Source organism: Halichoerus grypus, chromosome 7 (genome assembly GCF_964656455.1).
Source record: "Halichoerus grypus chromosome 7, mHalGry1.hap1.1, whole genome shotgun sequence".
Lineage (NCBI taxonomy): Eukaryota > Metazoa > Chordata > Mammalia > Carnivora > Phocidae > Halichoerus > Halichoerus grypus.
In genome coordinates, this window is record NC_135718.1 from 36,547,632 (window position 1) to 36,569,329 (window position 21,698).

A 21,698-nucleotide genomic window follows, 5' to 3' on the forward strand; every position below is an offset into this window, starting at 1 on the left:
AACTATGGTACAATATGACTTTAGTTAACACACTTCCTATTTATTGGACCCAAATGGTAGGGATTTGAGCAAGTATGCTGAGCCTCCAGGCCAGAACAGTACAGGTAGTGCTCAGCTCTGCGCAGGGAGGAGGAGGGGAGGGGAGGGGTTGGAGCAGAGCTATAAATGGTAACTGCAGGAGGAGAGCAGCTGAACCACATCAGCAAAAGTCTATTTAACTAATAATGATGTAACTGTAGGACTATGTCCCCCCAACAACTTTTCTTTACAGCAAAATGACTATTAATGCTTATACTGGTAAGATTTTTTGCACGTTTACTCTATGCAGCGAATTACATTCAGTGCATCCTATGGATTAGCCCATTCTGACCCTCACGAGGACCCAGTAACCTCGGTTTAATGATCAATTCCTCCACCCACCTTAGGACAGCTGAGGTCCTGACAAGGATTTGGAAAAGCTGGAATACTGGGGCTCACTTCCTCATCCAAATCCTGGCCTCGAAGCCACACTTTCTGTGATGAAGGAAATGTTTCATATGCCGCCCAGTACGGTGGCTACTAGCCCCACGCTGGGATGGAGCACGGCCACAGACTAGCGCTAAACACAAACACACACAAAAAACCCCTGAGTTTTCATTAAAATATAAACGTAAATAGCCACATTTCGTAGCCCTACGGACTGCACAAATGCAGAACATTTCCACCCTTGAAGGCTGTTCTATGGGGTAGCAGTCTTTAGGAGAAATGTTGCCTTTTCCCCTTCCTCCCTGGTTGGATTCCAGGGCAAGCAGAAGGATCTTTCTCATCCCCTTCTCAGCTCCTCCAAACCTCCAGCCTCTGAGAACGGAGATTCCTCTCCTCTAACCATCTTCCTCTACTCCATGTCCACACAGCCCATCCGCATGGCATCAGCTTGTTCAACAGCCTTGGGTAGGCAGATGGAAATGACCTTTCCAACTCAGGCACTGCCAGGCAACATTACCCTCCTCCTCCTCAACAATCTGCAATTACTCCACTCACACAAGACGGAAATCATTCTGCCAGAGCTACAATCATGCAAACTAAATCTGGACATTCCAAGAATCAAAGACAAACACAAAACCCAAACACACAGCATTTAATGAAATAAACAAAGTACATGCTTTGGGCTTTGCTAGAGCCTCTGGGAGTGATGACTTCAGTTAGACAGAAGGAAGCCTGTGAGCTTTCTTTCTATTCTCCAAAACTTTTTAAAAGAACTGGTTGTCCTATGTTATTTAAATGGAGAATGGACCTTATTTGCCACCCAAAACAATGTTCTGAAGTGCAAAAGTATTCAAGCCTTGAACCTAAGGACCTTCACAGGTGAGTGCTCAGGACTCTCCAAGGCTCTACGTTTATGAATCCATTTTCAATGCTAATGAATTCTTTTACAAGCCATATTTGCTAATTCTTTTGTGTGTTTTAGACATGGATTCACTAATCATTACTTAGATGCAACGCAGAGGTTTTTGCAGTGAAAATAGGACGGAAATCCAGATTTATAAAGAGCAGGAGGTTAGGGGGAGGACAAGAAACAAAACAGCCAGAGGGTAAAATGAGGAAGGGCTTTACTCGTCTATTTTTTAAAAACCCTGAAGTACAGTATGACTGCTGCTTAGTAACTTTGCACTCCCCTTTTCAAATTTTCCAAGAAATCCAACTCTTACTGAAACTTTGATAAACCACTGACTAAATCACCTAGAGATTCTTGTTAAGATGCAGATTATGATTTAAAGGTGCTGGGGTTGGGCCCCAGATTTCGCATTTCTAGCAAGCTCCCACATGACAACGATGCTGATGAATAGCAAGGGTGTAGCCCCCAAGAAGCCGGAATCAGACAGGCAGTTCGGAGAACCTGCTTCTGACGGAGTGGTTTACAGGAACGTTAGCCTTACGTGGGGCACCTCTGGGCAAACCCGGGAGGCTGCGTCTGGCGGTCATTGAGACCGCCGCCGCCTTTAAGGCAACATCTGAGGAATGGGGACGAACCTCAGCACAATCAACAGCACTAACGTCTACGGGGGCGCGTGGTGCATACCCCGCGCCGCACTTTCCTTCCTTGTGTCCTCTCGGCAAACACCTGAAGTGGACTAGTATTCTCGTTTCACAGGTGAAGAAACTGAGGCTCAGGGACTTAACTTGCTCAAGGTCACAAGCTTTTCCAGGAGAGTTGGATCCAGGTGCATCTAATTCCCAGAGCCAACGCTTTTAACTAACACTTCGGGGCCTCAGTTTCCTGTGCTGTGACCTGGGAAGCGCTGGCTGGCAGAGGACACGTCCCTGGCAGATACGCCTCAGGAGTCCTTGAATTCCTTCTGCAGACCTTGCTCGTGGACCCTGCAGGGAAAAGTGTTTTTGGAGAACACGGGGCCGCCTCCGCTCGCCTGGGTCCGGGGCGCGCACGGCTGAGAAGGGTCACGGCGGACCCCCGGGAGGGGAGGGCGGTCGCGGATCGAGCTGGCTCGGCACACGGCCGGCCGACCCATTACATAACCGCGAGGTGTCCCTCCGCCCCCCGCGCCCCTCACCCCGCGCCAAGCCTGGGCACGCAGAGCGGATCCCAGTGACAAACCCCTTTCGGCCACCGCGCAGAGCCCACGGCGGAGCCGGCGGGGCGGGGGCTGAACCTGCCGGCGCGTTTCGGGGGCCCGGCGCTGGGCTCCTCCCGGCGACGCTCTCCCCCTCCCGCGCTGCCCGCGGGGCCCCCCGGCCCCAGCCCCAGCCCCAGCCCCGCCGGCGCCTCCGCCCCGTGCGCTCCCCGCCCCCTCGGAAGCGCGGACCGCGGCGGCTGGGGCCCGGGAAGGGGCCACGGCGCAGGGAGGCGGCCCGGGGGGTGCGCCCCGGGGGGACATGTCCGCGCGCCAGCGCCCGGGATACAGCGGTCCACGCGAGGTGAGGACGCGGCGGCGCCTGGCCGGGGCCGGGAGAAAGGGGGGCTGCGCGCCCGGGGCGGGCTGCGGGGCGCGGGCACCGGCCCGGCGGGGCTGCCCGGGCGCAGCCTCCCGCGGGCGGCTGTCCCTCTCCCCGTTCCCCGGCGGCGTGGGGGCTCAGGGGACCCGGGGCAGGCGGGGCGGCGGGGCTCTCGGGCTGGGCGTGGGGGAGCTGGCGGAGGGCGCTCGGTGGCTCCCGCGGCCCCCAGAGCCGCCACCCCAACCCGGGTCCCTCGGGGCGCCTGTGGGGGTTCGGTTAGGGGACAGACATGTGCCCCCTCGTCCTGTCGGTGTCGGGCCCGCGCTCCAGCGGTTTCTGGGCAGGTGGCTGAAGAGGAAGCGGCTTTGATCTCCATCTCCTGTGAGTTCCAAAGGCAGATTTCCCGGTGTTACAGAGACCGCTTTTCTGCTGGATTGGGCTTTCCGTGACTTTTTTTTTTTTCTTTCTTCTTCTGCCTCAGGTAATAATATTTATTTCTCGCGTGTGGTGTGCTAACAACACACCAGCCTTCAAAACCCTCAACTGACCGAACTTAATTTCTCAGCTGTTTCTTGTGCTCAAGGAAGGCCGTGATCCCTGCAGTGCAAACTCAGGGACAAGTGTTGGCAAGCAAAATTTTAAAGCACGATTCCAGTAAGTCCTGGGGCTATTTGGTTAGCCTTCCGTTTTTACAATTCAGCTGTCTGACCATCTTACAACTTTTTTTTTTTTTTAATGTTGAGTCGTATGGAACCTACCAGAATACTGGTTAAACCATTCCGTTCTGGTGGGACTCTAATTCGTTCATCCTATTCGTTTCTTTGCTGAGAGCTGGACACTCCGAAGGCGCAGCCGGCTTAACCCAGGGAGACAGACAAGGCCTGACAAATTTAGAAACACACCGTCTCCACAGGTATCTGAGATCACTAGCTTTTAAAATCATCAACGGACCCTGCAGTTTGTCTCGCCCCTCCCCCACCAATGTCATGCCATACTAGGGTAATGGTGCCTGCCCCTCCTGAGGTGCCTAACGTCTCTGTTTTAAAGAAATTAATGATGAAAATAAGGAGTAGTAATTAAGTGACTGGATTTGGTCACATAATCACAGGATCTTGGAAATTGAAAAGGGTTTTAGAGATCATCTATTCAAACCCTTCACCTGGCCGGCCAGGAAGCTCAAATTCCCGATAGCAAGGATTGGCTAAACTCCTACTGTTTATTGGTGATGGAACCAACACCACAATCCAGGCCTCCTCTTTCCCACTTAGTGACGCTTTCCAAGCATATTGCTGCTAGGCATTTTGAACAAAAACGATGGAACTAGAATCACCTATATCATTTTCCTGTTCTTATTTTTTATTTATTTTAACTGGTGGAGTTTTGAAATAAATGAGTGGTTGATTTAGCCAAACCACCTCTGTAGTACAATTAAAAAGATATGAACCCTTAATTTTAAATAAGTTACATTCTTCTTGAACAGTGATGAATATGCAGATATATCCTAGGTGAACATCCAGAGAAGAAAAGTAATCAAAACGGGTGAACTAAATTTACCCCCATCTCTCCCTGGAATCTCAGCTCCCTATGGTGATGATTGGTTAGAGTAAAAGGTATAATGTATGACTTTGGAGCCAACTTGAGAAAAGGAGTTTATATGAGGATCATTTGCGTGTTGTGATGAACACCATGACCTTATAACAGAGCTAAGAAAGGGACTTTAAGCTGACTTCTTTAGCATTTTATGCATTGCCCATTTTTTATGTTTTTCCATTTCAATTTAACAGAGATCTTTATTTACCTACTATATTATATAGTGCCCACCCTGTGCCTGGTGCTGTTCTGGGCATTTGGGATCTATCGGTGAACACAGCAAAGAGATTTGTTCCTATGGAGCTCAAGTTACATTCATTCATTAGAATGTTCCTGGATTTTGTTTGGCAGATAGAATTTCGGTTTTGCCTAAAGTAGGAAAATGAACATAAATATTCCAAATTATCTTCCTTCCAATCCCCTGATCCTGCTGATTTTATAATCATTGAAAACAAGGGAATTTAGATGAATTACTTTGACTTCTATGAACTGATACCCTCCTGTACATGAAGAGCAGGTCCCACATTTGGTTATTTTATATATTGTTAATTTGGAGTCCCTTAAATTACCTTTCCTTTAGTGCAGGCACATCACTGTGATGACGTTAAACTTAATGAAGCACGGGGGGATTCGTTTTCTCAATAGTGTTAGCGCACCCGTGGTGGTGTGGCGTACTGTGATTGTACCAGTGTGTGAGACGTAGCTGCTTATTTATTTATGCAGATGGTGTTCTGCTTTCATTTTTTTCTCACTTTACATGTCGTCCCCCACTCCCCTCCATATTCCTAGGCCTCACAGTGTTGTGACTTCTTGGTAAATCTGTTACCACGGAAGGTTTTATTCAGACATTCCAGTTCTAAGTATTTTCTAATTCCCTCAACTGCTTTTTCTTCAAAACGGCATGGTTTGCAAGCTTAGGCATGTTTATTGTTTTTAACAAAGGCTTATCAAAATGAACTTGGCAGTTTTTCAGGCATATACAGCCAAAAAAAGTATTCAGTGCAGCTTTTGGTGGTGTTCATGCATTCCTTACCTACCCTATTGCTTTGCTTTTAAAAATCACTAATTTGGAAGCTATTTGCTTTTGAGAACCTTTGTAGGATATCTCAAAACTCACCCATTAAAGTGGTATAGCATAATAATTTAATTGAGGAAAAGCCAAATCCACATTTGATATTGGGAGATGTTGAGTACAAAGATTTTCTGTTTTTAATTTATTCTACATCAAAGGACATCAGGAAGTGTCACGATCTAACAATGTCCTATTTGAAAGTGGTCTCTGTGAAGCACTTGGAGGAGAGTCACGATTTCTGATGGCTGCTAGGCACCCAGATTCGTTGATTTTCTTCAGTTGCCCCCCACTTCACCCCATCAGAGGCTCATCTCTCCTTTCCTTCTTCTTTGACTCCACATTGATGAATGGGGTGAGTTGTTGTAGCCAGGTAGGAAGTTACACATCTAAATAAAGTATTTAATGTGCTCCTTCTTTACTTAATAAATAAATAATAAATACTTAGTGAACTTCTCCTTATTAAATATTGGTATAAAGATTGTGTTTTGAGCACCTCTTTTTCTGTGCTGATGGAAGCAGGGGATGCAAAGACATAGAACCTGCCTCTGAAATAGCTTTCAGCCTGGTATGGAAAAAAAAGACGTTATATGACTGGCTATCATAAGGGTTATGAGCTCCATGAGGTAGATAAGTACTCTGGAAATTAAAGGGGAGGAGAGAACACATGCAGGCACTATGAGTAATCAAGATTTAGGGAAGACTTTATAGAAGAGGACATGTTTGAACTTCTCCTTTACAGACAGGTAGGATGGTAAAGCTTTATAGAAGCAGAAGGGTATATCTATCTTTATGGTAACATATCTCTGCTTTTTTTTTTTTTTGAAGACCTATAGAAGACTTCCTTTTGGGGGCCAGGTATGGCCCCCATTGTGTAATGAATACCATTTCTACACTCTCTGCATGCTTCCCCCTCCGTCTTGGATAATGGAGTACTGACCCACATTAAAACAACTCAGGGTTGGGGCACCCGGGTGGCTCAGTTGGTTAAGTGGTCAACCCTTGGTTTTGGCTCAAGTCATGATCTTGGGGTGGTGGGGTTGAGCCCCACCTTGAGCCCCACCCTGTGTCGGGCTCCATGCTCAGCGGGGAGTCTGCTTCAGGATTCTCTCTCCTTCTTCCCGATTCTCTCTCTAAAATAAATGAATAAATCTTAAAAAAAAAAAAACCCAACTCAGGGTTAGCCATTACTCTCCTTCCCTCTGGCACCCCTCCTGGTTGTTGCTCAGAGCACAGAGGCCACTGTGGGAAATAGCTATCATCACAATAAATTGGTGTATTTTGCTTTTATCAACTCAGGTGCATGCTTATATTAGTATTTGCTCATAGTCCTATTTATTCCACTAGTACTTGCTATTGTAATTTTGCACTTTAATGGAGTATTACATAAAGTGATATAATGTAAATGCCAAAGAATGCTTTTTCTATAAAAACTAAATTGATTGTCATATAGGCACATAAAAGTAAGTCATTTCTAAAAACAATGTCAACACATGCTACAACATAGATGAACCATGAAAACATTATGCTGAGTGAGAGAAGCCAGGTGCAAAAGACCACATATTTTGTGATAAGTCCACAATAGGCAAATCCACGGAGACAAAAAGTAGATTCGTGGTTGGCCTGGTATGGGGGTGGGGAAAGCTGAGAGTGACTAACAATGGGTACATGGTTTCTTTTTGGGATGATGGCTTTGTTCTAGAATTAGGTGGTGGTGGTGACTTTATAACATGTGAGTACACTAAAAATCACTGAATTGTAGCCTTTAAAATGATTAAAACAGTAAATTTTATTTCAAACCACCCCCCCCAAAGACCGTGAAGCTAAAAAGAGAAAGAGCAACATCAACAAACAGACTACTACTACTTAGATGTGGAATGGACAGCTATAAAAGATTGGAAAACTCTAATAAAATGAATCTAGAAAGATTTTGTACTCAGGCTTTTCCACAAGAAACTCTAAGATACAAGTGCTTTTACTGTCTTTGAGAAAATGTGGTAAGGTGATAGACAAGTGAAAAACACTGATCTAGTGGACTTCTTAGAAGTGATCTTCATTTTTGTTGTTGTTTTTTTTAAGATGTTATTTATTTGACAGAGAGAGTGTGCACAAGCAGGGGGAGCGGCAGGCAGAGGGAGAAGCAGGCTCCCGCTGAGCAAGGACCTTGGGATCATGACCTGAGCCAAAGGCAGATGCTTAACCAAATGAGCCACCCAGGTGTCCCAGAACTGATCTTATTTTTAATGACATTTTTTCTTATTTTACTTTTAATAGTAGTGGGAATTCTCACCCACTGTTACCGGTTAGCTGTCCCCAAATGTGTTTTCACTGTTAATTTTGGTATTAAAAGTAGCACTTTCATGGGTCTTGACCAGTCTGAACTGTGTTTTGCAGATTTCTGTGGGTTTCAAGGAGTCTCAGGGGATGTTAGGGGCATAGGGACAGTGTGGGGAAAGATGTCCTATATCCAGCTTGGGTTCCTTTTGGTGATCTCTTCTGCAACCTGAGCAGGTGTGCTATTCCTGATTTCACATTTTGGGTTTCCAAGTAAGATTTTATCTGAACAAGGGATTTCTTGGTGAAAACAAGTTTGTAAATGATTAGGCCACGTGTTTATAAGTTTCTGCTTCCATTTCTCTGCCAAATTTGGTTTATGTCATTCTGGTAGCTCCTAATTGTTTCAAAATACTACTGTACACCTGTGTTGAAAAAGCATGGGACGACATTGGTCTTCTTAACTTTCTATCCTCTATGCCTGTGCAGAGAGATAGTCAAATGAGTAGTTAGATATTCTGGGCAAGAAGCATAGATTGGGAGTTATTTGCATAGAGACTCAGTTTAAGTCCTGTGTGTATGGAAGTAGTAACCCAAGGAGAGTGTTGATAGAGAGACGTGGGAGGTGGGTCAAAGATAAGATCCTGAGCAATGGCTGTGCTGGGTCAGGTACTCTCTGTACTCACACTTTGGTCAGTGAAGTTCCCTCTGTAGTTTGCTATTTCCCCGCATATGCTCGGGCATAAGTGTCAAAGGAATTGGAGCATGAGTGTATATGTGGGTGGGTGGGGCTATGAGGTAGGTGGGGTCAGAGCGTGGGCTGTGGGAACCAGCCAAGGACGTTTTCTCTTTCTTTGAATTACCCTACATCCTAGAGGGCTCCTTCTATATGTGTACTGATGTATAGAATGAGAAGATAAACTTGAGTGTTTGCCTCATGGATTTGGTAGTGAGAGAGCCATTGCGGTATTTTTGACCTGTAGTGATTTGTTAAGAAGCATTACGGTTTCTTGATTTTTTTTTTTTTTTTAAGATTTTATTTATTTATTTGAGAGAGAGAATGAGAGACAGAGAGCATGAGAGGGAGGAGGGTCAGAGGGAGAAGCAGACTCCCTGCTGAGCAGGGAGCCCGATGCGGGGCTCGATCCCGGGACTCCAGGATCATGACCTGAGCCGAAGGCAGTTGCTTAACCAACTGAGCCACCCAGGCGCCCCAACGGTTTCTTGATTTTTAGAATCCAGACATCCCCGGACTCCATGTCTTCATTCTCCCCTGTGGGACTTGAGTGGTGACTACTAGATTCTGGGTATGGTCCCAGTGAGACCCCAGGTAAGTCCCCATGCCACAGGGGTCTGAAGCTTTCTTTTGTTTCATTAACACAGACCCTGCCCCCATGCTGGCCAGCTGTTGGGTAAATCTGTTACAAGTCTCAGCAGGCAACAGTGTAGTAACATAATTTATAAACTCATAAACCCTCTTAGAAAAAGTCAAAGTACCATGGTAAAGAATAAATAAATGCTCATAAGTAAGACGCTGGCAAAAATATTTTACTGAATAGTTAGGGGGTTCTAATGATAAGGGGATTGGTCATTGTATCAAAAACTTAAGCAACACACATTTTTTTCCTCTCATTTTTACTTCTTTCAGTTGACTTCTTCCACATTCAGAAAAGAAAAATTATAGACAACTGTATATTCTAATTTTATTAGGGATGAAGGTGTAATTAAAATTTTTTGTAAAGATCTTCTATTTATTCATTTGAGACACAGAGATAGAGCATGAGCAGGGGGAGAGGGGGAAGCAGGCTCCCCGCTGAGGCAGGAGCCCGATGTGGTGCTCGATCCCAGGACCCTGGGATCATGACGTGAGCCGAAGGCAGACGCTTAACTATCTGAGCCACCCAGGCGTCCCTGTAATTAAAATTTCAAATGACATCGGGGGGTACCTGGGTGGCTCAGTCTGTTAAACATCTTCACTCACATCTCAGGGTGGTGAGTTCAAACCCTGTGTTGGGCTCCATGCCCAGTATAGTGCCTACTTAATAAATCAATAAATAAAGTCTTCAAAAATCAAAAGAAATTTCAAATGACATTGAATAGCTGATGCATCCAAATTGGCATCTCAGAATCGTTCTGGCACATTCTGCTTTCTTTATAAATTCTTGCATGATCATATACCTATTTGGCTGCAAATACAGGCTACATCAAGTTAAAGTTTCAGTTGTTTTTTTAAAGTTTTAATAGTTTTAAGGTGGGAAGAGACTTTTGAATTAGATGGAATAGAATTAATTACTTTTAAAGCCCCTAATAAAAACATATTGAGATTAAGCAATGTTAAAATAACTCAGTGAGTTTGCCTCTTCATCAGGCAAATGTTTGCTGAGTACCCAGCATGTGCTAGACACTGTGTCAGGTGCTGGAGGCCCACAGAGAATAGATAGGGTCTTACCCGAAGGCTTACAATCTCCTAGGGGAGGCAGATGTGTGGACAAGTAATCAGGGCATGATGATGAGTCCCTTAAGTGACCACCTGCTTTGGTTCAGGGCCAGAGGGACTAAATGCTGGCTTTGTTGCTCAGGCCATTAAGGAAGTGTAGAAACTTATGAGGTGAACACGCTGAGGAAGCGAATTCTAAGCAGTAGGCACAATGCATACAAAGTGTCCGAGGTGGGGAAGTAGCACTAGACTGGGAGACCTGTGTGGTTCTCCAGGGCAGTCAGGGCTGGCCGACCTGCAGGGTGTGTATGTGGCTGGGTGCCAGGTAGGACCAGAAGAACCGGCAGGAGCAAGATCGTTTAGGGTCTTTGTGTACTGCACTAAAGAGTTTCAGTTTTGCTTTAGCTGCTAAGAGTACTCCTTGAAGGCTTTTAAACAGAGGAGTGGGGGGTGGGATGGGGGCTTTGGTGATAAAATTAGCTTGTGTTTCAAACCTACATCTCTGAATGAGGCTTGAAGAAAGGTCCAAGAGGGTGACAAACTAGGGGTCTGTTGAAATTGTACAGGTGGGAAGTAAGGTTCACGCCTCATGGTAAGACTTCTGCTTTATTCATATTTATATTCTTGGTGCTTCGTGCCCTATACGGTACGTGGTGGAGATGTCTGGTAGGCAATTAGATATTCTGGGCAAGCAATCCAAAATGTGGGCATTATCAGCTAATAGGCTCAGTTGAACATGACAGGATTGGATGAACAAGACATAATTGGATGTAATTACCCAAGGAGCATGTAAAGAATGAAGTGTGAAATGGGTCAAAAAATTGTGGAGAATAACTAGGGTGTGTTCATATTATACCCAGGGCACATCTTAGTCATTGTACCCTTCTTTTTCCACTCTAGTTACATGCTAATCTTTTTCTAGAACAACTGTGAGGGCAGGGACTATGTCTTATTTATGGTGTCACTGCGATTGTTCACAGCTTAAGTCCTGTGTTTGGAAATAATCACCCAAGGAGAGTGTTTATAAAGAGATGTGAGATGGGTCAGAGATAAAATCCTTGCACAATTCCAGAAAGCGCCACTCATACGTCTGAGTAGTTGGGTCTCACTGTGAATGGTGCCTCTCGGAGCTGTGCTCCAGCTGTCCCTGCTCAACTGGTCGCAGCAGCTGTCATGGTACCTGAGATATGGTGAGTGTTCAGCATGTTTGTTGAATGAATGAGTAAATGACACAACATCTAATGAGTGGCCAGAGAAAGAAAGATCTAGCAAAAGAAAGTAAGAAGTATAGGTCTGTAGGGAAAAAGTATAAACCGGGGGGACTCCGGTCATGGAAATGCAAGGAAGAAAGAGTTTCAATAATGAGAGAGAGTGCCAAATGCTACAGAGAGGTCAGTTAATTAGGGATGGCAGAGTCACCACTGGCAATTAGGAGTCATTGGTGTCTAAAATAGCTTGAGCGGTGTGTGTAAGGGAGGCAGGGGGCAAATTCCATTCCACTCAGGTGGGAATGAGAAAAGGGATGAGGAGACAGTCAGTGTAGACGGGTCCTTAAGAGGCTGGGTTTGTGAAGGGAAGAAAGTAATCGGGGACAGCTGGGAGGGCGGCAGGGGTGAAGGGAGTTTTCTTCCCTTGTCTTCAGTTCTCTTCCTTTCTTTCCTCTCTCACATTCCTCCTTCCTGCTTTCAAGGTGACAGATACTTGAGGAAATTTATAGGCTAAAGGTCTAGGTTCAAAATATAGAATCTAGGAGAGGGGAGGCTAACCTGAGAAATTAAATATGAAAAGAAGCGTCTTTCTCTGCCAAAGGAACAAAAGGGATGAAAGATGCATGTGGATAGGAATGGACCGGGGAGGAATGAGCTGAAGGGAAAAAATCGAATAAAAACAGCTCACATTTTCTCTATAAAATAGAACTGGCATCTCGGGGGCACTTTTTATGTTCTAAGCATCATTAAAACTACTTTCATATGTTAACTCTCTGAGTTCTAGCAACAGTCATGTGAGGATGGAGTTATTATCCTAATGTTATAAACAAGGCCACGGCAGCCCAAACGGACAAAGCATCTTGCTGAGGTTGAACAGCTGCTCAGGGGCAGGACCAGGATGCCTTTAAAGCTGTTCACCAGCCTGGTCCGGGATACATAGAGGACTTAAGATTTTGAAGAAGCAATATGCAAATGGAACAGTACAAATATTATTGCTGAGTCACTCCAAGCACTTAGTTTGTGCTGGAAATCATAATTGTGCCATTAATTTGCAAGGTTGAGAGATCTGCTCTAGCAAAACTTGCCTTACCAGTTACAGGAACGGAAATGTTTGAATGGTCTGGATTGATTCAAAATTGGGGATTGGTGGCTTGGAAGGAGTGGGGGTGTCAGAGAGCAAGTGATATGATGGAGAAGGAGCTGTAGCCTCTAAAAAGGAGGCAAGCTGAGGGAATGGGAGAAAATGGAGAGGCCAGGGGCCTGGGAGCTCAGGGAGGTTGGAAACCAGGTGCAGGAGGAGTTAGGGAATTGTGGAGGATAGAAGGTTGGGGTTTGGGAGGGATACCGACATCTCACAACAACCCTAGATTTCAAAAGTGAGGATTGGCATGGGTGAGGATTGGCACGGGTGATGATTGGTTGATGGCTTTGGGTGCACGTGGCTGAAATTGAATGGAGGTGAGTCTTATGGGATGTGATGAGGTCAAGGTTGAGGCTGAGATTGGCAGAGATGTTGGCACATGTTGACTAGACCCTGTCTCTTGTTGGAGGATGGTGCCCGGTAGCCCTAAGGACTGGTCTGGACTTTAGAAAGCTACAACCCAAGTCTGGTATGGGTCTAGGGAAAGATACAAAAGGTTAGCTGCTCTCAGTAGAACATTGTCAGAAAAATGGTTGGATAGCTTCTATTTTGCACTGTAGTTTTTGAAGAAATAACTTGCAAATATCAGTTGGCAAAACAACAGTTTTTTTTTTTTTTTTAAAGATTTTATTTATTTGACAGAGAGAGACACAGAGAGAGAGGGAACACAAGCAGGGGGAGTGGGAGAGGGAGAAGCAGGCTTCCCGCAGAGCAGGGAGCCCGATGCGGGGCTCGATCCCAAGACCCCGGGACCATGACCCGAGCCGAAGGCAGACGCTTAACGACTGAGCCACCCCGGCGCCCCAAAACAACAGTTTTCACAAGCAACTTCAGATGCTTTAACCAAATCGTCTTTATCAGCCTGGAAAGAAAGGACTTTGTGCTCTGATGAAACCTCCTCTCTTCCCTCTCCCTCCTCTTTCTCTTCTCTGGGAGTGTCCAGCACTCTGTGGGCGGAGAAGCAACTGAGGATCATCAGGCTTCCAGCTGTTGAGCTTTGTTGTGATTTGTGGGGGTGGGGGTCATGGGAGAGGGGCCAGAAACTTGAGTGGGGCTCAGTGTGGTGTCTTTGCTTCTATAGTTAGCCATGTGATGGGAACCAGCAATACGCGCTCCCTTTGTACAGCTGTGCATACCACGGTCAGCTTTGCTCTTCTGCCCACTCAGGGTTTTAGGAAATCAAAATGAGATCTGAGGTGAGCTTAGAAGCCGCACATGTGAAGATATGGAGCTTCGGCCCAGGGACGGAATGTGTGTCCCAGGCCTACGCAAGTGGCCCATGCAGATAATGAATCAGGTAGGCTGTTCTGGGGTGTAAGGAACAGAAACTCCAACCTGGACTGGCTTCACTGGTGAGGAAAAGGATTTCTTCATTTAGCAGAATGTCCCGGGCTCTGGCTTTACTTCTCTGTGATTCTCTTGGCTCTGTCCCTACCATGTGTTCTTTTCATTCTCAACCTGATTGCCCTCCTGGTCCCCAGATGGCTACGGTTGTTCGAAGGGTCCCACGGAGATAGGAAACATCCAGTGGAGGGGGAGCAGCGGCGTCTTCGTGTCTTCTCAGTAGTGAGCCAATCTTTCCCAGAAGCTTCTGGAAGACTTCCTTGTCCTTGGCAAAGATGGGGTCACTGCCCTTTCCTTAAATCAGTCCATGACTGGCAGGCCCAACAGGCTTGCTGTAATTCTTGATTAACCAATTGGGGTGGACTGGATGTTGGGAATCACGTCCATGATAGAGAGAAGGCCCGAGGCCATTGTTATAAAATTCCAAGCTTTTCAAGGGGAAGGAGCCTCGGATGGCGGTGGTCAAGCCCCACTCCTGCATGTGCTACCACTATGAACTCGGACACATTACCGACTTCGGTGAGCTTCGGTTTTCTCTGAGAGGATCATCGTGAGAGTTGAAAACACTATATAAACTTTAAGGAGCTAATTTTTCATTTAATAATGGTGATGATGATGATACGAATAACAGTTCCATTTACTGAGCACTTACGTGTTCCAGACACTTGTTATAGGCTTTAATGCATTTTCTGTATTACTTTAAACATATATTAAGCAACCATCATACTCGAGGCATTCTACTAAATGCTTTATTTCTGATCTCTACTAAGCTGCGATCTGGAACAGTAAGGCTAGAGACAGAGAAGGAGGTGGTGCTCAGGTTCACCTATGGGTTTCGGGGGTTTGGGCCATGTGACTGGGTAGAGGCAGTTGGCTGTGGGGCCTCTGCCAATGGCTCGTTGTCTGCCTCCGATGGTCTTTCGCTAACTAACCATTGCAGGGCTCACTGCACTAGGGATTTGCAACCCACATGTGTACACGTACTTTTAGAATACTTGATGCTTTTCTTCTCCCTGTTCCTTTATTTCCCAAATACAAGATTTTTGCATATTTATGCTTTTGAAATAGTAGAGGGATTTACAAATGTTTATTGGATGCTTGTCTGTATTGTCTCCCCTGAGCCCCATGAAGAAGTCAGGCCTGAATTTCCATCTGTATTGAGGCTTAGTGGTCATGAGGTCCATCAGGTAAAGAAGGTGGGTGGTAGTGGGTGGGGGTGTCTTTTTTTTTTTTATATTGCAAATTGCCCTGCTTTGCACATCGTTGTGAAGTGAACTTCTCCCATATTTTGGTTTCTATCCATAAGATAGTTTCCCTGAAGGAGAATCTAGGTCAAAGTGTTTGAAACTTTTTATATGGATTGCCTGATTGGCTCCTGGAAGGTTTTTGGATGGTGAAAAGGACACACTTGTAGTGTTATTTGGGGATTAGGCGTTTTCTCATTCTATGGTGTTTTATCTGCCTGGGATCATGAAATATTTCCAGAAAACCTGAACTGTTCTAATACCATCTAACTTACATTTTCCCAGGTCCCCCTTGCAATTATAATAAAAACAGTGTTTCTGTGGCTCAGCCTATGTCATTTCTTCCCCTTAGTTCATAAAGTCCTGGGGAGAAACTAAACTTGTCCATCTTGATTCATCCTTTCCTTAGTGTGAGTTACTGCTCTTGAGGCTTCTTGGTCTGCATGCAAATAAACTCCTCAAAGGTCTATCTTTGATACACATCTGCTTTTTATTCATAGTTCTGGCCCTCATGCTGGGACCTCTGCTCTACTCTTAGACAGTATGCAAGGGGCCCCTGCCTGGGTGGCTCGGTTGGTTAAGCAACTGCCTTCAGCTCAGATCATGATCCCAAGGTCCTGGGATCGAGCCTGGCATTGGGCTCCCTGCTCCCAGGGGAGCCTGCTTCTCCCTCTCCCTCTGCCTGCCACTCCCCCGCTTGTGCTCTCATTCTCTCTCTCTCTCTGTCAAATAAATAAAATCTTAAAAAAAAAAAAGACAATATGCGAGTAAGTTGATGGGGACAATGAAGGGAGGTATGCTGGGTTTTTTGCTGATGCAGTACGAATATGGAGTATCTGTTTTGGCGTTGTGATGGAAATACAAAGACTTGCATTCATATGACTTGACTTCCCATGTAATTCTCTCAACAGTTCCTAAAAAATACTTCTCCCCAATTCTTCCGACCCCACCAGATATATTGATGAATGAAGCTATGTGAGCAACAGAAAGAGGAAGGAACTGTCACTATTCTTAAATGGATTTTTTAAAAATGGTAGTTGCAACCATAGCGTATACAATACAAATTATATTTTGTCCTTTGTACATTTCCTCAGCAAATTTTAAACACAAGTGTGTCAAGTGGGATAATAGGAGAAAGCGAGAGTGGGACCCTGGAGGGGACCATCAACAGACCACACAGTGTGACCAGGACTGGGGGTGGGGGGACACAGTGCTGTGGCAACAGCTAAATTGTTTGGGGGAGGGCCCAGTACCACCCCGTGCAGCAGGTAGGAACTGGAGACCCCGGAGGCCACTCCTACTGGGTTACACAGCAAGTCAGTGGGAAAGCCTGTATTTCTACCCAGGTCTTTCTACATTCGAATGGCACCTTCTTTATTTGCTTCTTTTTCCAGATTTGAATGTTTCAAAATTACCTCTAAAATCATCAGACTTTATAGAAGGGAACAAAAGGGCCTACTGTTTCACCCACTTTCTCTCACATCTTAGGTTTACATTATTATTTTTTTTAATAAGAGAGTCTTTTTTTTAAGATTTTATTTGCTTATTTGACAGGGAGACAGAGGGAACACAAGCAGGCAGAGGGAGAGGGAGATGCAGGCTCCCCACTGAGCAGGGAGCCCAATGCGGGGCTCAATCCCAGGACCCTGAGACCATGACCTGAGTCAAAGGCAGACGCTCAACCAACTGAGCCACCCAGGCGCCCTTACATTATTTTTTAATATTTTATTTTAATTCCAGTATAGTTAACATACAGTGTCATATTAGTTTCAGGTGTACGGTATGGTGATTCAGCGCTTCCGTACCTGGTGCTCATCCTCCTGAAGCCCCATCACCTATGCCCCCATCCCGCCACCCCCTGCCCTCTGGTGACCATCAGTGTGTTCTCTAGAGTTAACAGTCTGTTTCTTAGCTTGCCTCTCCCCTTTTTTCCCCTTGTTCTCCTTTGTTTTGTTTCTTAAATTCTATATGTGAGTGAATCAGGTTTACATTTTATATCATCTCTCCCTTCTACCAATAGGATTTTTGTTTTGAATTTCTAAAAAATGGCTCTTAAACATTGAAGTTTTCTTGAATTAGGCCTTGGCAAAACCGTTTGCCTATCATGGATTCAGAGGTTTCCTGACCCTTATTGGAAATGTCAGATTGGCCACAAAACTCTTGTAACTTGGACAGAATGTTAACCCAAAAGAAGTGCTACAATTCAAATGGGAAACTACAGTGCCACTTAGTTCCTGTGCGTTGCTGAACAACATGAGGGGACTTAAAACAATCACTCCCCATCTTCCTGTCCAGGTGGAGTTCAGTTTGGAGAACCTCCCAATGGTGAAGGCTAGGCACTGAGCTAAAATTTCCCTTTCCAGCTTGAATCAACCAATTTGCCCTGATAACAAGTTTAAAGGAGTTTATAATCGAGTAGGAAACAAGGTAGGCATTCACCTTGCCAGGTTAAAGCAGGGTGCTAAGCAAATAACTTGTGGAAACAAGATCACAGAGAGAATACATATATGCCTACAAGAAATCTTAATCAGTTATTTACAGTATCCATTTACAAGTAAATGATTGGTCATGGCACTTATACTAGGGGTTGCAAAATCCCCTGTCTTGGGGAGCTCGAGTGTGAAATAGCCGAGTTGTGATCTAATAGGGAGGGACCGGGCTCTTGCCAAATTGAGAACATTCTGTCACCATTGGACAGATAACTTTGATTCTGTTTTTTTTTTTTTAAAGATTTTTATTTATTTTTTTAATTTTTATTTATTTGACAGAGACAGTGAGAGAGGGAACACAAGCAGGGGGAGGGGGAGAGGGAGAAGCAGGCTTCCCGCGGAGCAGGGAGCCCGATGCGGGACTCGATCCCAGGACCCTGGGATCATGACCTGAGCCGAAGGCAGACGCTTAACCGACTGAGCCCCCCAGGCATCCCAAGATTTTTATTTATTTATTTGACAGAGACAGCGAGAGAGGAAACACAAGCAGGGGGAGTGGGAGAGGCAGAAGCAGGCTCCCCGCTGAGCAGGGAGCCCGATGCGGGGCTCAATCCCAGGACTCTGGGATCATGACCTGAGCCGAAGGCAGCCGCTCAACTGACTGAGCCACCCAGGCACCCCTTCGATTCTGTTTTTAGTGCCAGGGATGCATCAGCTGACAGAACCGACAAAAATCCCTGCCCTCCTGGCGTTTACAGTCTGATTTGTCGCTGCCTTGGAAAACAAATGACTAAGCCAATTAGAATGATCTGTAGAGCAAAAGTAGATGAGTCAGACACACTGGTGTATTCCTGTAATAAATTGCACAGATTTCAACTTTGTTCGTTTTGAGGCCTTTTTCACATAGCCAGTGTTTCCGGGTAAGTGAGAGGACTGTAATTACAATATAAGTTGAGGTGGCTTCTTTTTGGCATTCTGCTGGTTTTGTTGCCTTAATTTGCCAAATAACCTTATTTATAAAATATTATTGGCCCTACAGGGCAGCCCCTGTAAATAAACCCCCTGGTTTATTTCATTCTAGTTTTGCTGTTTTATGGAAAATAGAGCATTGCGAACAATTCCGTCTGTCCTTGTGCTGATTGTGACGACTAATTGATGATGACTTGGCGCAGATTCTGAGCACCCCAGCGGATGGGTTCCCTGGCTCGGGGGCTCCCCTGGGCTGGGCGCTCCCCCCCACCCCCGAGCCCCCTCCCCCACGGAGCAGTGCTCTTGCGGGCCTGCTCGTCTGTCCAGCAGTGTGACTCTGATGAGGTCACTAGAATAACAAGCCTGGGAGCTTGGATCTAGGAAGCCATGTGCCTTTTCTTTGAGCTTCTTGTGGGAAAATGGGGATCGGAAGCATCTGTGACTGCACTTATCTCATTTTCGCAAATAGGATTTCTGCTGGGCATGCAAAGTGAGGCCAAATTGATAGTTTTGAAGAGAGAAAATGCTGGCCACTGGCTGGGATTAGACTCCTCTGTTCTATTCAGCCTTCAGCACCTGGGAGACTGTCTTTAGCAACTGAATGGGTATTGCGGATGTGAATGTTGGTGGCCCGGATTCCTGTCTCCGGAGATGCTTGGCGTGTGTATGCCCGGAGCTCCTGCTTCTCTTGCACATCAGAGGTGCTGCGCTGAGCCGGGAGGCAGAGATCTGCCCAGCCAGGGTCTCAGCATTCCCGACCTGGGGCATTTTCCCCTGGAGGGACCTGTGAGTCCTGATGGCCACAGGTCTTACAGAAGTGTCTTGGGTGGTCCTAGTGAATCTGTGCGCCCTCAAGGGAACACATCACCCACTGAAATTGTGGCCAAACATCTCATGGACACCTCTACATCTACACAAAGTCCAGTGGGCACTCTAGGAGCCCCGTGTTTGTGTCTCCCCTTCATATGCTGAAGCTCCAACCCGCAGCGGGGCGTTATTAGAAGGTGGGGCCTTTGAGGTTCAAGTTTAAATGAGGTTATGAGGGTGGAGCCCCATGATGGGATTAGTGTCCTTAGAGGAAGAGGAAGAGAGAGAAGAGCTGAGGAGAGGCCTTGTGAGCACACAGCCAGAAGGTGGTCCTCTGCAAGTCATGGAGAGAGCCCTCACCAGCGCCCCACTGGGCTGGCACTCTGATCCCCCCCTTCCACCTTCCAGAATTGCAGTAAAATAAATGCCTGTTGTTTCAGCCACCTCAGACTGTGGTATTTTGTTAGGACAGCCCGAGTGGACTAGGACAGGCTTAGTGCCTCTTCTTAGGGTCTTACCTGATCTGTCAGTAGGGTTGATAATGTTGTTCCTTTCTTTTTTGACCTCTGACCCCGTGCTCGCCTGGATTTACCTTTACCTTTCTCAAGTTCCTTGCAGCCTCTGCTTCTTCTACCCCTCCCTGAAAGATTAGGATTCCTCCAAGTCCTACTCTCTCTTCTCTTCCGCCCACTGTCAGAACACCTGGCTCCTCTCATTGGGGTCTGCGGACCAACAGAGGCCTCCCTTGTGAGTTTATCAGAAATTCGCCTCTCAGGCCCTACCGCAGACCTGCTGAATCTGAATCTGCCATTAACGGGTCACCCACAGAAGGCTGAAAGGCCTATTCTTCAACATCTCAATGGCCAGTGGTGTGCCCTGACACCAGATGTAGGTCCCGATACCAGATCTCTCTCCTGGGCTCTAGACCAGTTTATCCAACAGAGCCCCTGGTCTGGCAACTTCAGGGTCCCACAGGGATATCGAACTTTGCTGGGTCTAGAGTTTTATTCCTTTTTTTCCAAATGCGCTCCTCTTCCTTTGGGCAACCAAAAGAAGATAGGGGTTCTCCAGAAACTTCTACTTTAGAACTCCCATTTAACCTCGTACTCCTGGTTAAATGGTTTCTTTGGGGTTAGGAGAGCTAACAGCTAGGCAGTATGCTCCAATCTGGCTGACCCATTGTTTAGCTCGCCTCTCTTCTGACTGATCGGTGCCGCTAATCGCCTTTTGTTAAATATTTTGAATATTGTTCATGGTGTCATGTTCAATTAGTAACTTGTCGAACTTTTTTCCTCTGTAGTAAGTTTGAAAGTACACAGGTACTAAAATATTTTAAATTAGCATCATTCATTATATTTGTTATTAACTATAATATATTAAAGGTACTAGCACTTAATAAATATTTTTGATGGTGAGCAAGTAAGAGGTTCTTTGCCTGAAGTGCAAGATTTTCAGCATATTTGTGAATGACCATTGCTATCCCAAAGGAAGGTTCACTGGGAATGTAGTGTGACCTGATGTGTCACATGATTGAATCCTACAACATCTGTGCAACAACAGAGGATTGGTGACATCAATTATAGCGCATTCATATAAACGCTTTGCAGCTATTAGAATGATCAGAGTACATTTACTAACATTCATGGTATCAAACTAAATGAAAAGAACAAATTACAGAAAAAAGTGATTATAGTTTGGGATTTTTTTTAAGTGTGGTGAAATATATATAAGGTGCAATTTACCATTTTAACCATTTTAAGAGTACAGTTCTGGGACATTAAGTACATTCGTATTGTGCAACTATCCCCACCATCCCTCTCCAGCATTTTTTTTTATCATTTCAAACTGAAACTCCATACCCATTGAACAATAATTCCCCATTCTTTGTCCATCCAGCCCCTGGCAACCACCATTCTTTCTGTTTCTATGAATTTGACTATTCTAAATACCTCACGTAAGTGGAAGCATATAAAATTTGTCCCTTTGTGACTCGCTTATTTCACTTAGCATAATGTTTGCAGGTTCATCCATGCTGAAATGTGTCAGAACTTCCTTTTTAAGGCTGAATAATATTCCATTGTGTATATATACCACATCTTATTTCTTCATTCATCTGGACACTTGAGTTGCTTCTACCTTCTGGCTATTGTGAATAATGCTGCTATGAATATGGATGTATAAATATCTGTTTGAATCCCTGCTTTCACTTCTTTTGGGTATACACCCAGCAGTGGAATTGGTCGATCACATGATAA

The 21,698-nt window shown here is 45.5% G+C and overlaps 1 protein-coding gene across 2 annotated transcripts in view; it reads left to right on the plus strand.

The window, feature by feature from the left end:
* Window positions 1-1,262: 1,262 nt before the first annotated feature.
* Window positions 1,263-21,698, plus strand: part of SLC16A12 (solute carrier family 16 member 12) — a 76,469-nt gene continuing 56,033 nt past the window's right edge. Inside the window, exon 1 of one of the 2 annotated variants that reach the window (XM_078077412.1) lies at window positions 1,263-1,344. The gene's annotated coding sequence lies outside the window, so the exon portion shown is untranslated. Of the gene's footprint in view, window positions 1,345-2,807; window positions 2,914-21,698 lie in introns of those variants that run through there. The other variant, XM_036084688.2, reaches the window with a different exon arrangement.